This window comes from Macrotis lagotis, chromosome 1, assembly GCF_037893015.1.
Source record: "Macrotis lagotis isolate mMagLag1 chromosome 1, bilby.v1.9.chrom.fasta, whole genome shotgun sequence".
In the NCBI taxonomy this organism is placed as follows: domain Eukaryota; kingdom Metazoa; phylum Chordata; class Mammalia; order Peramelemorphia; family Peramelidae; genus Macrotis; species Macrotis lagotis.
In genome coordinates this window covers 762,760,654-762,777,094 of record NC_133658.1, presented here as the reverse complement: position 1 = coordinate 762,777,094, position 16,441 = coordinate 762,760,654, and the positions used below count along the sequence as shown (strand labels likewise).

General features: G+C 36.0%; 1 protein-coding gene across 1 annotated transcript in view; it reads right to left on the bottom strand.

The window, feature by feature from the left end:
- LOC141506734 (protocadherin Fat 3-like) overlaps positions 1-16,441 on the bottom strand; it is a 697,405-nt gene that overhangs the window by 552,565 nt on the left and 128,399 nt on the right. The window contains exon 2 of the mRNA XM_074213761.1: positions 16,209-16,315. The gene's annotated coding sequence lies outside the window, so the exon portion shown is untranslated. The remainder of the gene's footprint in view (positions 1-16,208; positions 16,316-16,441) is intronic.

Below are 16,441 nucleotides of genomic sequence, written 5' to 3'. Positions count from 1 at the left end.
TGGTAGAGGAAGTTCCCCAGACCAATTAAATCACAGAGTCTTCACCCCTCTCCCTATATTGAAGTGACTCAAACTACTGAGGACCATTCAGAAATGTCTGTGAGTTTGATCAGCAGTCACAAAACCACTGGCTGAGGACAAGGAAGTCTTGTCTTATATTCACAGGTCCATCAGATCAAAAATTCAAAGCTGAAAACAACATTAGAGGTCACCTAGACAAATCTCTTCATTTTATAGATGAAGAAGCTTGAAGTCTAGAGAGTCTAAGGCCACACAGAGTGAGTGGCAGACTCAGGATTTAAATCTAGACCATCTGACTTGAAATCAAACAACCTTGTAAAAATCTGTCTCACTGATACATATTGTGTGCTAGGCACTAGCCTTAAGGATTCAGCATGCTTGAAAGAAAAGAGAAGGGAAAAAAAACACCTGAAAATTAAGAATTAATGTAAATTTGCATCTCTCTCAAGCTACTAGAAGCAGCTTGACATCTCCATCTGAGAGGGGCTGTGGGTGGAAGACACACCAAAATAAGAACAGTTAAAAGGCTAGCTTTCAGAAAGAGAAAACAGTTTTCAATTCAAGACAGAACTAAAATAAAATAAAACAAAACAAAAGCAAACAAAAAACATTACCCTGATTTTAAACCCTTCTGGAGTCACTGTCAACAAGGAAATGGCCAAAGTCACTGGAAAACATCTAGTTTGCCCTCCCCCCTTACAAAAGTTAAGTCACAAGGCTGGAGTTATGTGGGAGCAGAATTTTTTTCACATCCAGTTCCCTGCAGAGTAGCTGAGATAAACTGTCTTCCTGGTCCCTACCAACTGTTGAGAGCTGACAAGGCAGACAGGCAAATCAAGTCGATCAAGCAAAGTTCATCATTCCTACACCTTAATGACTTCACATGCTGTGGCTGTTTCACCTGCTTCAAATGTCAAAGTACAATCTCCAGAGAATTTTCAGATTCCAAAGATAATTTCCTAGAAACCTGAAATAATCTACCTATCAGGCTTGAAATTGTTTTAAAATGGTATTGAATTAAAGGTCCAAGTTCTCTAAATACCTCTTAGTTCCTCAAGAAACTTTTTTTTTTAAAGTGAGGGCCTCAGGCTAAATTCTACCAAGGGTCGATATGACAGGCCCTATAACTCCCAGAGACTTCAGAGATAATTGGTCTTTTCTTCCATACATCTTCGGATTCATTAAAATAGCCAAAAGAATGTTAAACTGACTACCCATTCATACTAGTATGATGTTTGTATTATGTTTCCAATATGTCCATTATATCTAACTTGACATATCTGCCTCAAATTTCAATAGGCAGAAACTATGTCTACATAGTTCTTCTTTGTAGCAATTAGACATTTATTTTTGATGACAGTTTGATTTGAAGTCAAAAAACCTCACTTTGAATGTCAGCTCTGCTACATACTTGGTTGAAAAGATTTGAGTTATCTCTTCCATATCGTGACAGTTAAGGGCATGATTCCCCCTTAATCTGGAAAATATGAGTAAAAATTGTTGGCCCTTCCTTCATACCAGAGAAGTATAAATTTTTGTTATTTAAAGATAAAAGATTTTAATATTATGCAGTACTATACACATATTTATGGATTTTGGAGTTTCTAAACTTTTTCTTTGTCATCTGCTGGCCTTCGAATGTCAGCAGATTCTGAAAACTCTCAAAAAATTCCCATTTAATATCTTATGATGACCTCTAACAGACCTGTGATAGAGTGAAATGAAATGGGGGAAATTCAAGATGTGGAAGGGATAATTGATAAGATAGTATCTTAAGTCTTATGTGGCACAATTCTCTCACTTGACAGATGCAATACATAGTTAAAGGGCTTTCTTGACGTCACACAAATAGCTAAATCAGAATTTGAACCCAAGGTTTCCTAATTCCACATTTAGTATTCTTTACTCTAAACATATTCATTTACTTGAATTCCTTTCCCTCTTTCAACTTCAATTTCCTCATATCAAAGAAAGAGTTGCACTAAAGTTTTACTAAGGTCTCCTCTAGCTCTGTATTCTATAGAGAAGAGTCATATAACTTTTAAAGACATCATGTATAAAAGGAACTATAGGCCAGTTTGCAAAGATGCCAAAAAACTCCAAGCTGAATGTACTGAATGAACATGTATGTGTGTGTATATATATACATGTATGTATGTAAATACAACCAAAATATTCGATACACTTTAAAATATAAGAGCAAAAGCAAAATGAGATTTCCATTTGAGTTCTTATGAGACATAGTATTATACACAGGAATCATTCAAAAGTCCATAGATTTTTTTTATTTAGGGTTTTAATAGAAGCTCATGGCCTACAGAGATAATGGTGCAATTATGTTGCTATTTGATAAACCACAGTGTATGACTTCTCACATTATTTCTCCAGAAACATTCCAAGAGAGGTCTCTGTAAGTAGAGAGCTAATTTCCTCTCAAGGAACCTTCTGTAATGTTTGTCCTCAGAAAAGATATCCTAGATCTAGGACCAAAATTTGTAAGGGGCAGCTAGGTGGTGCAGTGAATAGAGCACTGGCCTTGGAGTCAGGAGTAGCTGGGTATAAATCCAACCTCAGACACTTAATAAATACCTAGCCGTGTGGTCTTGGGCAAGCCACTCAACCCCATTGCCTTGGAAAAAAAATATAAAAAAAATTTGTCCTGCTGCCTAAAACAAATTTTATTCCCACAAAAAAAGGGATGTTCTAATGATGCTCTCCTACTCCAAAAATAGAAAATTCATTTCAGGTCTGGACCCAAGGATCATCAAATAAATAGGAACCACTTGAGTGAAAGGCTTTGTGTATTTCCAAACCAGGTCCTGAATATGTTCCAAAAGCAAAATCTACTTTCTCTGGGGATCTAAATTTATGAATAAGCCAAATAAAACATTTAATAAAACAATTTCTTTACTCTGCAGCCAGTGGAGAATGGAGTTGAAGTCCAATAAATAGACTCACATACTGATCTTAACTGGAGTATGACTGGCAAAAGAAGAAAAATAAGTTAACTGGGAACTAAACAAAGGTTACCAATGCCACATAAAACTTAGGCAGAACGAATCAACTATACTAGCTCTAAAATTTTTTCACAAGAAAATCTCAACAACCATGGTGATTCTCACAATTAATAAAATAGTCATTTGGTCTCTTTTCCTTAAACCCTCATAAAGTGAGAATACTTTTATTGTGAAAACCATATTACTTTCCTAAAATCAAATGCAACTACAATTAACTAAACTATTAGCTATTCTTTAAAATCTGCCCTCCTACTTTTGAAATTCTGTGAAGCTTCTTCCGTGTCTCCAGCTTTCTGCTTAGGACTTTATTTTTGCCTTTCATTTAAGTCTTCTCTTTCTTTAATACATTTCACTTAAAATTTCCTTTCTGTATACCCCCCCCCCCCCCCCCCGCCCAGCTCTTTAATTCCCCATGCTTATAGTGTTCACTCAATCCTCAAATTTTCCTACAGCCTTCTGTCTGGCTCTCCTCCTTTGAGTTTATCAAATGTATTCCTGTCTTAGGTTTACCTCTAGATCTGCTTTACCTTGCCCTAGGAAAATGAAAGCAGCTTCAGGTCAAGGACTAGGTCATTTGTAATCTTTAAATTACTATTGCTTAGCACTGTATTTTGCACATAGTAGGTATTTAATAAATATATGTTGCATTAAATCAATTATAGGCATCTATTTTTCCATAAATTTTAGAGTTATTCTTGAATACTTTAAATTAGTTTCCAAGGAGACAAAGGTACAGAGGTGAAGGAGATAACTAAAAGGGACATAAAAAATCTGGAGGAAAAAGGATCTTGCCTTATTACTCTGTATATTTCTCTTTAAAAAATATATATCAGATTAACATGAACCCTTACTACCACCATTACTAACTTTTTTCAGTATTTTTTATGCAGAAATATTAGTTAAAGAAGTATTCGGTTTATAAGGGACAAGACTTTCTTTTCAGATTCATGGAAAAATAAAATAAGGAAAAGTATGCCACCTCCACAACTTCCCATCACAGTGTGAGCTCCTGTACAGAAATAATTTCCTCACTTTTTTACTTATATTCTGTAGCACTTAGCTACTAGCTAAGTGCTGGACATAATTAGCATTTTGAACATCTTTTTTATTTCATTCATTTATATCATGTTTTGAAAGGCAAAAACATGTCAGTTTCCTCCTTGGAAGACCTGTAACATGTAAGCCCATCCCACTGACTTGCCTAAACTCACTAGTTCATTGTGAGAATAAAATAAAAGCTTTGGAAAAAAAATGTACTGAAAAGGGAAGAAAATCCAAGTAATTTCTCTTAGTGCAAACTATTCTTCACTTTAAAGAAGATGAAACAGGTCCAAAGAAAGTAAATAACTTGTCCAATGCCCCCCTTCCCTCTGCCAAAGCCTTCCCTCTGATAAGATCTCCCATTTATCCTTTTACATATATTAAATGTATATAGCTGTTTGCACAATCTGCAGGATTAATCAGTCTCTAAGCATTTAATAAGTATGCTAAATTCTGAAGACAAAAAGAAAGGAAAAAGCAATCCCCACTCTCTAGGAGCTCCCAATCTAATGGGAGAGACAACATGCAAGTTGCTATGTAGTTATATGCATAATTAACAGAAGGAAGGTACTATCATGAGGGAAACCAGTAGGCAGAGATGAAGAGGGAAAGAATTCCAGGCTTGTACTGGAATATGAGTTCCTGATGGCTAGAGACCTTGCTTGCCCTGGCCTTTCTCAGTGTCCTATTATGATGATGATAATGATGTTTTTCTCCTTTGTTCTAGAGGAAGACCATGAGATCAAGGGGGTGATGCCATGACAAAAACATGAATTAGATTTGAGTGAGGGGGTGCTGTGCAAAGTCATCAGCCTCACTTTCTCCTCCAGAGTCAACTAGATGATCAGTGGCCAGTTATGAATCAGGACAACTGGCCCTGAATGTGAGGCAATCAGGGTTAAGTGACTTGCCCAGGGTTACATAGCTACTAAATGTCAAATGCTGTGTTCTAACTTCCATCCTTCTGATTCCAAGGCCAGTGTTTTATCCACTGTGCCACCAAGCTGCCCCATACCTGATTGCCTGGCTTGTATATGTTGTTACTATTGTTCAGTCGTTTTCAATCCTGTCTAACTCTTCATGACCTCCTTTGGGGTTTTCTTAGCAAAGATACTGGAGTGGTTTCCCCATTTCCTTTTTCAGCTCATTTTTATAGATGTGGAAACTGAGACAAACAGGCTAAGGAATTTGTCCGGGGACACATAGCTAGTATCTGAGGTTAGATTTGAACTCAGGAAGAGGAGCCTTTCTGACTCCAGGCTCAACACTCTTTCCACTGTTCCAATAGCTTCCCCCTGCCACATACAAGGTAAGGCTTAATAGTGCTTATCATTTATTTGTTGTTTTTAGTGTAGTTCTCATTACAGTGCAAGCTATGGTACAGAAAGAATTTCCTTATTTTTCTATTTATATTCTGTAGCACTTAGTAATTGGACATAGCAAGCATTTTTAACATTTTTTTGAAAAAATTCATTCATTTATACCATAATCTTTTAAGAGGTAAACTAGACCAGCTTCCTACCTGGGAAGACCTGCAATATGTGAGACCATCTACCCCATGGACCATATAGTCAAATTGTCTATGGAGTTTTCTTGGCAAAAATACTGGAGTGGTTTACCATTTCCTTCTCTAATGGATTAAAGCAGAGGTTAAGTAACTTGCCCAGGCAGGGTCACAGAGCTAGTAAGTGTGAGAGGTTGAATTTAAACTCAAGTGTTCCTGATTCGAGACTTGGGGTCATTAGCTACTTCTGTTTATATTGAAGATAATGATGATGACAATGATCCAGACTCCCAATACAAGTCTTTCCACTAGCTCACAATGACTCCTCTATCAGTACCAAGTATGACAATGTTTTGAAAAAGCTAAAAACGTTAAATAAATATAAGGTTTGTTTGTCTTCCAGCTTTCATTTCTTGCCTTTGTGAGAGAATTGCTGAGACTCCACAAGACCTGGAAGGACAAACTGAGTTCAAAGGTCTTGGAGCGGGAATCAACACAAGATATTAAGGAGTTAACCAAGGGGCTCCTAGCCAACCTCACTTCATGTGAAGGTGAACCATACAGACAGTCTTTAAACTAGAAAATAAAAATCAGTCTTCAAGGTTTCTAAAATGCCTTAACCTACTCTCTGTCCAACCAAGCAAAGAGAGTTTGGTATTCATCTCTCACTGAGAGCACAGCTTTATTTATTTATTCTTCATTCAACAGACTCTTCCAGGTCTCTGGATTTCCATAGTCAACTACCCAGATCCTCTACCACCACCCCACCCCCCTTCCCCAAGGCCACCTTAGTCAACACACATTCTGCTTTTTTGATGCTAATGTAGTTCAAACAACCAAATCTTTCAGTTTTTATGCAAAAGGCCCATCTGAGGTCATTGAGCAAGAGCTGCAAAATTGAAAGGCTTTCTCTATTTTTAAAAAAGAAGAGAATAGAAAAGAACAGAAAAAACAGAAAAGGAAAAAAAAAGAAAAGGGAAAAAAATAACCTGTGTTTTGCTTAGAATAAAGGAAGAAGCCCAGTAGTTAAGAAAACAATGTGAATTCACATGTTGGGAAAGTGAGCTGCTTATTTAAGGAGGATATCCCTATCTTTAATAAACTCTTGGTGGCCTCTGTTTATCATGATATAAGGCCAAAACTATCAAGGAAATGGGATACTAGATATTATAAACTTCAAGCTAACATTATATTTTAAATGAGTTATGGAAAGTACTAATTTAATTAAACTCAAACATTAATTAACAATCCATATCATTTAGTACTAGAAACCAAAAGCCTCTATTTACAGGTTCCCTTGGTCTGATCTTCCACCTTCTTAAGGAATGTCAATTTGTTATATAAATTTCCAGATTAACTGGGGGGACTGGTGGGGGTGGGGAAGAGAGGACTGGTTAAATCCTTTTTTTTATTCTTTCTCCCATTCCAATATGTTCATCTAAAAGAATGTTTTAATGTACAATATATCTGAAATGAGGAACATTTTAAATTCATTTCTGAGCAAATAAGGAAACTGATTTCAATAAGAATGGTAACTGTGAAGGCAAAAATCCAAAATCTAAGAATGAAATGAACTATTTCTTAACTACACAAAATGTCATTTTCTAGGCTGACTCAGCACTGCCTCCCCATGGGTGGAGTAGCTTTCTTTTATATTTTGTAAATGCTCTTCCTGCACTTCTTCATAACCAACAGAGAGAGGTACACATAAATACAATTCAGCGAATATTATCTATAGAGGAACCTTCTGATTCCTCTAATATTTTACTGATGGATCATATGAGATTTTGACATATATGATCATTTGGCATGTATTTACAAAATTATCTGAAAATGCTAAATGAATGCGTTGTGGGCATTAGTTTGGGGTTGCTAAATAGAGTTTGAGAGTTAATGAAAGGATTTAAAACTGCTCAGGATTTATTATAGAAAGCTTACTAAGTATACAGATTAAAAACTTTCCACCTCTTAGAAAAGCAGTAAGCACTTTGAGGATAGGCTAAGCAAGGTTTGAATGAGAGAGAAAGAGAAAGAATATACAGCCATAAGGACTGGCTCAGTGGACCACATGGCATAGGAGGTCCAGCAGGCCTAGGCCAGAAGCATGTGGCCTAAGAAAGAAAGAGAGAAAGATAGCCATCCTTTCAAGGTGAAGTTAAGGTCAAGAACAAGAAAGATGTGGGATGGTGCTTCCCTCACATGCACTTCTGTAGTGGGTTGAACAAAGGATGGTGCTTAGGTAGTGGTCTAGCACCTGGCTCCAGGTATTCTCCAGTTGGAAAACTATGTACTGGTCCTTCTTGTCCCAAGGTGCATAACCTCGAAATTAAACATGTTATTTCCTTTCACACCAGTGTAAACTTGATCCATCAATGACTAAGGTCAGGTAACTAGAAACCAGAAGCTGGTTTGAGGAGATGGTTACAAATATTACATTCAATAATGGAACAACAGGAACAGTATACATTATTTGTTTCTAATTTGTTTCTAATTACAAATCTCTTATATTAATAATTCCCTGCACCAAATATATTTTGGACAGCCTCTTTAACTTGGATTTCATAGCTTCCTATCAAGAAGAAGCAGGTAGTCTTCATAAAGAGATTAATTGTGGTTAACATTACATAACCTTTAAATTTCTATTGTTCTAAAATATTAAAGAAATTGCTATAGTTTTAAGATTCCAAAGAATTAAGTTATTTTATGTGCTATGATTTTCAAATTTTCCAGTAGAAATAGGGAACTTTGTAGCTTGTTTGTTTAGTAGTGTCTAACCCTTCATGACCTCTTGGGGTTTTCTTGGTAAAGATATTGGAATGCTTTGCCATTTCCTTCTCCCGTTCATTTGACAGAGGAGGAAACTGAAGCAAACAAGGTTAAGTGACTTGCCTAAGATCACCCAGCTAAAAAGTATCTGAGGTCAGATTACTTTGTAGTGAAGAGCTAAGTAACAGGCAAAACTTGAACCCTGACCCTCTATCTCCTAGATAATGTGCTCTCAGTTTCAGGTCCTATTCTGATCTCTCTTCTTCTTTTAATATAGATTTAATAAAAACTTCCATAACTAGCTCAGATGTACCAGCGTTCCTCTCTGGAGGCTAGTCCCAAACCATAGAGTCTCTTGTTTCTCTCCAAAAAGACCAATTTGAATTAATGCATTGTCAAAAGCAGAGCCTTGGAAAAAATTTTCTGTTTCTTCATCCCTGATGCTAATGTGGTCTTGAAGAGGACCATGACATCAGGAAGGTGATACCATGGCAAGCACATGAATTAGATTTGAGTGAAGGGGTGCTGTGTTAAGTCACTGGGCTCACTTTCTCCTCAAGGGTCATCTAAGGTCAGTGGTCAGATATAAATCAGGAAAACTGGACACGGCCCTGGATGTGAAGAAATACAGGTTAAATGACTTGCCCAAGGACATACAGTTATGTAAGAGTTAAGTGTCTGAGGCTGGATTCAAACTCCTGTCCTCCTATCTCCAATGCCAGTGCTGTATACACTGCACCATCTAGAAGAGAACACTGGCTTTGGGGACCTGGTTTCAAATCTTGACTCTCAGGCCTCTAAATCATTTAACTTCCTTATCTGTAAACTGAGTGGGTTGGCTAAAGGTCTCTTCTAACTCAAGGAGTATCACTCTGTGAAATAAATTTCTAAAAAAGACTTTTCCAAGTACTTCTATTAATGGAAAATTAAAAATTTTTAGACTTCTTAGACATTTTAGATATAACTGCAAAAAGGAGGACTTAAAAGTGGAAAACAATTTATAGGATATTAATTAAGGTCAATCAGGTTATTCAGCCACCTCTTTGAAATGAAATTCAGAGAATTAAAGCCCTAGAATGCTTTTGGCTTTGAGAATTGCAGAGATTGAGGTTTCTCATTAGGAGTTCCTTATACCAGTGACAAACACATGACCCCCATTCCCATCTCTGACCCCATCCCACAGTATATAGACTAAACCAGATTAAAACGTAAAAAAAAAGAAATATTTAACAAAAAATTAAAAATACAATAAAACACAGAAATATTATCACATGGGTTTTCTAAGTCAATAGGAGCTAGTAAAGTTTAGGGGGTCCAACAGTGCTATATTACACCAATAAAAGCACAAGAATAATTTAGAAAAGAAGGAGGTGTCATCACAGCACCCATCTCAGGCCTGGAGCAAGGCATCACTGAAAGAATATTGAATTTGGAATAGCTAGGGTCTGAGTCTCTAATCAACCACTTAGTATCTGAAATTCCTTTTCACTTTTATGCAGCTCAGTTTCTTCATCTGTAGAATGGAAACAATATAGTTACATCTCAGGAATTTAAGGATCAATTAAAAAAATCTATTTAAAGGTTTTGTACAGGGAAGACACATACATATTTGTAAGCAGTTATTAGCATTATTAAATTTAGATTTAGACTTAGGAAGGATCTCAAAAATCTGGTTCAAACCCTTGCTTTACAGAAGAAGCAACCAAGACACAAGGCAATTTCCTTTTTTAAGAAAGTAACTGAATTAAAAACAAAATCCAGGAGCTACAGGTCAGTGTTTTTGCTCTCTTAAATACTTTGCAGTTCACTCATTGTCTACTGAGAAGAGCCATAAAGTTTTCAAAGAGAAACTGAGAACTCAAAGAAATCATCATAGTAAGAAGCAGCAGGAGGAAAAACACAAAATAAACTCAAAATATGATTGTTTGTAGTTAAAAGACATGAACTCTACAAAAAAATTATCTAAATTCTTCACTCTACTATCCTAAAAATATTTTTGATTTTAAAATGTGATATGCACAAACTTCTATACACTTGGACATCTTTACAAGCCACATGGATTACTATTGAAAATGTAAACTTTTCTCAACAAAATGTATGCCTATTCAATTTGAATTTTTTTAAAAATAGAAAATGAAAAGATTAAGAACATCTAAATATAATAGTTCAAATGTCTGGAATTAAGTTTTTGTCTGTAAAATTGTTTATAAACATCTGAATGGTTTCTGTAACTTCTCTCTTCCCTCCTGCATTTGTAGAGCTCTGTGTGTGCATAGTATATGTGAATATGTATGTATTTATATATACATTTATATGTACGTATATAATTATACCTATATATCATATATAGATATGTATGTGTATATATACACCATATTTATATACATATACACGTATGTGTCACTGGACTATACTTAAAGGATATATATATATATATATATATATTTGTGTATGTATATTTAAATAAAACATATTTTCTTTTTCCAATTCTGTCTATCTATCCATTACACCATAATGTCTTTCACTTTCTTTAGTTTTGTTGTTATTATTGCTAGGATTTTTATTATTATTATTGTTATTGGTCACTGCTTTTATGAACAGATCAACAATTACTCTCTAATTAGTCTTAGAGAATTACCCATGTTACAGAGTCTATGACTTGTCTAAAGTCACATATTAGATAATATAATAAGGTAGAACTCCTTCGGTTATAGGTCCAATGGCCGATTCAATGTTCGCTGTCCAAGAACCAACCTATTTAAGTGAAGAGAGATTCATCTCCTTTGGACTACTCATAAAATAACTTTTTTTTTATTCCAACAGCTTTAGGAAGACCTTCTGCAGCAGGAAGGAATTTCAATCTTTCAATCAATCTTTATGGAAGGGCTGGTGAAGAGAAAGACTGATGAAATCATCAATCTTTTGAAGAACTGAAATATGTGTTTAAAAGGAAGTTAATAATATTTAAGGTCTTTCAACAAAGTCAATATTTTCAATGTGTAAATACATGCATATATTCAATCTGATAATGTAAACTACAAGTATCTTATTGCTCTAGATCACTGGAAGTAGTTTATGAATTATGAAGGCATATCTGTCCCATTCTCTCTTCTGGCTCCTCACCCTACACTGCTCAGTAATATTGTCTGACATTTTGTTGCCCTTAAGAAAGAGGAATTGGATTGAGAATTGTGAGCCCTGGGCTCCAATCCCATCTATTCTAGATATGTGGCCTTAGATCAGTCATTGGCTACTCTGTGACTTAGTTGACTGAAAGAGTTGCTCTCAAAGGATGGGAGGATCTCTAAGATTTCTTTGATCTCTAATGTTCTGTGGTTCTATTAAGTGGTCTCTTACTCTAGGACACCCTTGGGAAGTCAACTGAGATTCATTTCATAACTCAAAATAAAAGGCTTAGAGGAAGGTGTATGTAATTTTGCCAGTTAATAGTAGTATAGTAGGAGAAACTGCTATAATATCTGAACTTACTGGGTCCTTGATAGGTAAGAAACATTGAAATAAAAAAAAAAACTCACAGGACTTCTTTACATCAGTATTTTTTTTTTCTTTTCTTCTATGGTATTACTTGTTTCATGCTCTGAAAAAAAGTCATAAACATAAGAAATGAGGTGCCTACAAATGCTGCTTCTTAAAAACAGAGAGAGAAAGGGGTATAGACTAGACCTGTGATTTGATTGCTCAAGTAAAGAGAATCCTCTCTTGGCCAGGTTAGGTCAGCCAGTATCTTCTCTCCAACTCCTATTCCTAGAGAAGCTGCCAGATGCCCTGCCCTGAAAGGTTAAACAATTTATCCGGAGTCAAACATTCATTAAATGTGTCAGACACTGGTCCTGAACTTGGATTTTCCTGGTTCCAAGGCTGCCTATGTATTCAGTGGATGATACTGTCTGTCTCTCATTTATCTTAGTTTTTATTGTTGTTAGAACCTTTATTATTATTGGTAACTGCTTCTACCAACACAGATCAGTCGCTGCTCTGCAATTAGTAAGAGTTCTCCAGGTTACTGAGATTGTAGCTTGTCGAAAGTCAAATTGTCAATATATGTGTCAGAGAGGTGCCACTTGAATCCAGATCATCTGCATACAAAGCTGGTTCTTTCTATTTACTATTTCATGCTGCTTCATTTTTGTGTTATTAGAATATAATTTTAATGGAAAGACATTTTCCTATTTTCTATTCAGAATATATTGTTGCTGAAAGTAAATACAAAGAATAAGAGTCATACATCTGGGTGCATACTTGTATGTATCACACTTAAAAATACTTTAAAAATATACTTAATGGAAATAATACTTAAATATACTTCAAAATATTTTTATAGAAAAAGTTATCACACACAATCAAGAATAGCAAGTTATAGTAAAAAAAGATCACTAAGTACATTTTCTGCATGCAGAGTAAAATATATTCTGTACAACCAATAGTCTTTAAGACCCAATAAATTTTAAAAGAATAAAACAGAAAAAAAAGTTCTTTACCCAATGAAGCTTTGGGAGGGTTTCTATGAGATAAAAACCGGTGATGTATCATCCAAACAAAAGCCACCACATAGGTTAGTAAGGCATGATATTTTTCTCTCTCCTGGTCAAAGATAAGGCTCGTTTAAAGTAATTATAGATAACCATTATTCCATTTCCAATTAGTCTAAGTTGATAAGTTTAAGAATATATCTTGGATTTCTATTATAGTTATTATTATCTGAGTTCCTTTACTGGCAGTTCAATTCACAGTTGGGTATTTTGGCAGCTGCAGAAATTAAGAAAAAGGTTTTCTTGGGTTTTCTCCCCACTATAAAAAGGAAGATTATCAAATGCTATGATCAATACACCAAATTCTTATTTGCCTTAGTATAAGACATATGTATATGACACAATCATTGTGAAGATCTCTCCTCAATTAAAGTGGTTTCTTTAGAAACTATTTTCTTCCCTCTATACACACAGTAATAAGAAATAGAAATAGAAAACTGGTACAAAATGCAATCTGCTGAGCAAAGCATTCTTACCTTGTTCTAATGTCCCGGGACATCTCATCACAGTTCATGTGCTCAAAGTTTATGAAAAATAATATACATGTTGATCATATAGGCATAGACATACCTATACTGATGACCTATTTTTAAAAAGTCACAAAATCAAGAATCTTCTCTTCGGAAGTCATGTGAAACCGACACCACCCATAAGATAACAATAAGATTCCCTGCATTTTCCCCTTCTCTAGATATACATAAAAACAGAAAGCTTTGACTGGATAGAAGTCTAAGGGAAAAAAAAAGGCAAGCACAAATGCCTCATCTTCTAACCTCCCTCATGAGCCAATTAGTGGAAAGCATCAGAAGTAGAACAATGTTCGCTGCCTTTGCAGGGACAAATTACAGCAGCCCTTACCTTTTAGTCAGAGTAAGTGACAGATAACAGGCATAATAAACTCAGCAGGCAGGGCTGCGGGTCTGCATTTCTCAGTGGACTTCCCTAGCAGTCCCAAAAGAAAGGCACATAAAAACTCCAGTCTGCCTGCTCCATTCTTCGGTAACTGAGATATCCACTACCACGGTAACCAGAAAAGGCAGAAAGAACTACCAATCTTAGTTTCTTAAAAAGCTTTGTGCTGGGGGAAAAAGAGAGGGGAAAAAAAGAGAGAGGGAGACAGAAAACAGGGGGAGAGGGAAGAGAATAATTATTTTGAGGCCATCCAGCCAAATGCACACACAGCACAAGACTTCTTTTTTCTTTCTTTCTTTTTTTAAAGTTTAGATCTCCCTGCTTACAAGATCCAAAAAGAATCTCCCTCTGGAGAAGGGGGGGGGGGGGTGGAGAAATCATAAAGAGCAGAGGGAGAGGGGAAAGGAAGGAGAGAGTGAGCAGAGCCCAGGCTGGGGGTGGGGGTGGGGGTGGGGGGAAGGAAGCCAGGAGGGGTTGCTTGGAGGGGCTAGGATCTGAAGATGTGACATACATATGGAATGAGCATTAGAACAATGCGGACCCCATCGCCAAGACCCTGCCCTCTGGGCAGCAGTTTGCAAAACACAGCTTTACAGGAAAGGGGGGAAAAGGGGAGAAGGGGAACTGAAAACACAAAACAAGCTAATTGAAATAAGCAACTGGATGCAAAATGAGTTGCCAAAATCTGTGTGGTTGCCTCAGCAGTTTCCAGCATCTCAGACAGATGCACAGCCTGTGATTTTTTGTTATTTTTTCCTTACTAGAAAGCTCCAGGTCCCAGGGGTTTAGAATTCCAGAGGACCCAATTAACACTGCACTTGGCTAACTCCTTGGTCAGATCAATATGAAATAAGCTGCCTTTTAGAATCACCATAAAATTTAAATGAAAAAAAAAAAGCCTAGAAATTGAGACTGCTGTTTTCTGATTTCCTCCATAGAATGACAACACCAAGTCTTGGTTGGGGGGCAGGGGAGAGAGGCATCAGTATCCCTAAAAGGAGCTAAGGTGTGAGATCCATTTTTGATATATTTAAAGGACCTGAAATACATAATATGATTTTTAACAGGGTAACACACAAAAAAGCAGTTCTTACATACTGTGTCTTCTAATTACTATTAATTGTGACATCATCTACTACTACTATGCACAAAAGAAGTTCACTCAGTCTACAGCAGGATGTGAACACAAGTCTTCAAAGACTAGCTAGCATTTTGACAAAAAAAGATACATGCATCAAAATAAAAAAAAGTAATGTCAAATATAACCTAGTCAAATACACCTTTAGTCAAACATAATTTAATCCAAAGACTTGTAAGAATTAATTCAGAGCAAAGAAGATATAAGGATGATAATATATACAACATCTGCCATAATGTAAATGAAAGCAACAGCAAAAGGACAAGGTTGATTAATTAGAATAACCAAACTCAGTTCAGAAAGATAGATGGGGAAAGATAACCTCTTCCTTTACCTCCCCTCTCCCCCAACCTTTCCTATCAGAAATGGATAGACAATTGGTCCTGGAGTCAGGAGTACATGAGTTCAAATCCAGCCTCAGACACTTAATAATTGCCTAGCTGTATGGACTTGGGTAAGTCACTCTTTTTTTTTTTGCAAGGCTAATGGAGTTAAGTGGCTTGCCCAAGGCCACACAGCTAGGCAATTATTAAGTGTCTGAGACCAGATTTGAACCCAGGTACTCCTGACTAAAGGGCCAGTGCTTTATCCACTATGCCACCTAGCTGCCCCTGGGCAAGTCACTCTTAACCCCATTGCCTTAAAATAAATTTTTAAAAAATTAGAAAAAAAAAAGATGAATACATATGGAGTAACACATGGAGCATGCTATACAATGTCTAATAGTGTCAGACATGATCACAGCAAGGTTGGTTTTTGTATTATTTATTTAGCTTTTATAAAGATTTATAAGGGAAGGGTATATTTTAAAAGGACTGCAAAGTACTAGCAAATGTCAGTAAAACTTTTTTTAACCCACATAGATAACCTCCCACTCCCAGAATAAGGTTTCCATTCCTATCTTTTTTACTTTCTAATTCCTGTTTTGTTTCACTTCCAAACATTCTGAGAGTGTACAAAGTGAATATACTTTGTACAATCTGTGACATCCTCAAGCATAGCATATTGGAGTTCACTCTCTTTCCCAAAACTAACACCACTAACAAATGAGGCTTACAATGTCTATCTTATGATCTGGTAGAATTTTATTTCTGTTTAAATGAGACATAATTCAGAGACTCTTTCCCAATATATATATCCTTTCCTTCCACAATGGAAGCTTGCATATATGTATATATATATATATATATATATATATATATATATATATATATATATATGAACTGCCAATTATAGAAACAAATGACAACAAAACTCACCCTCACAAAAAAATTTGGAGACCGGAGGTCAGCTTCTACATTAGTGCCCCATGTTCCAGATATGCAGTGATATAGCTTTCTGATTTCAAGTGACCTAAATGTGCAGCCTGAAAAAAAAAATGAAATGCAAGCATTAAGTTCAGTGCTAGAATAGCTTGGGTTTACAGCTGGCTAAAATCCCTTCTGTTAAATTACTGGGGATCACATTTCCATAAGAATAAGCTCAATTTAAA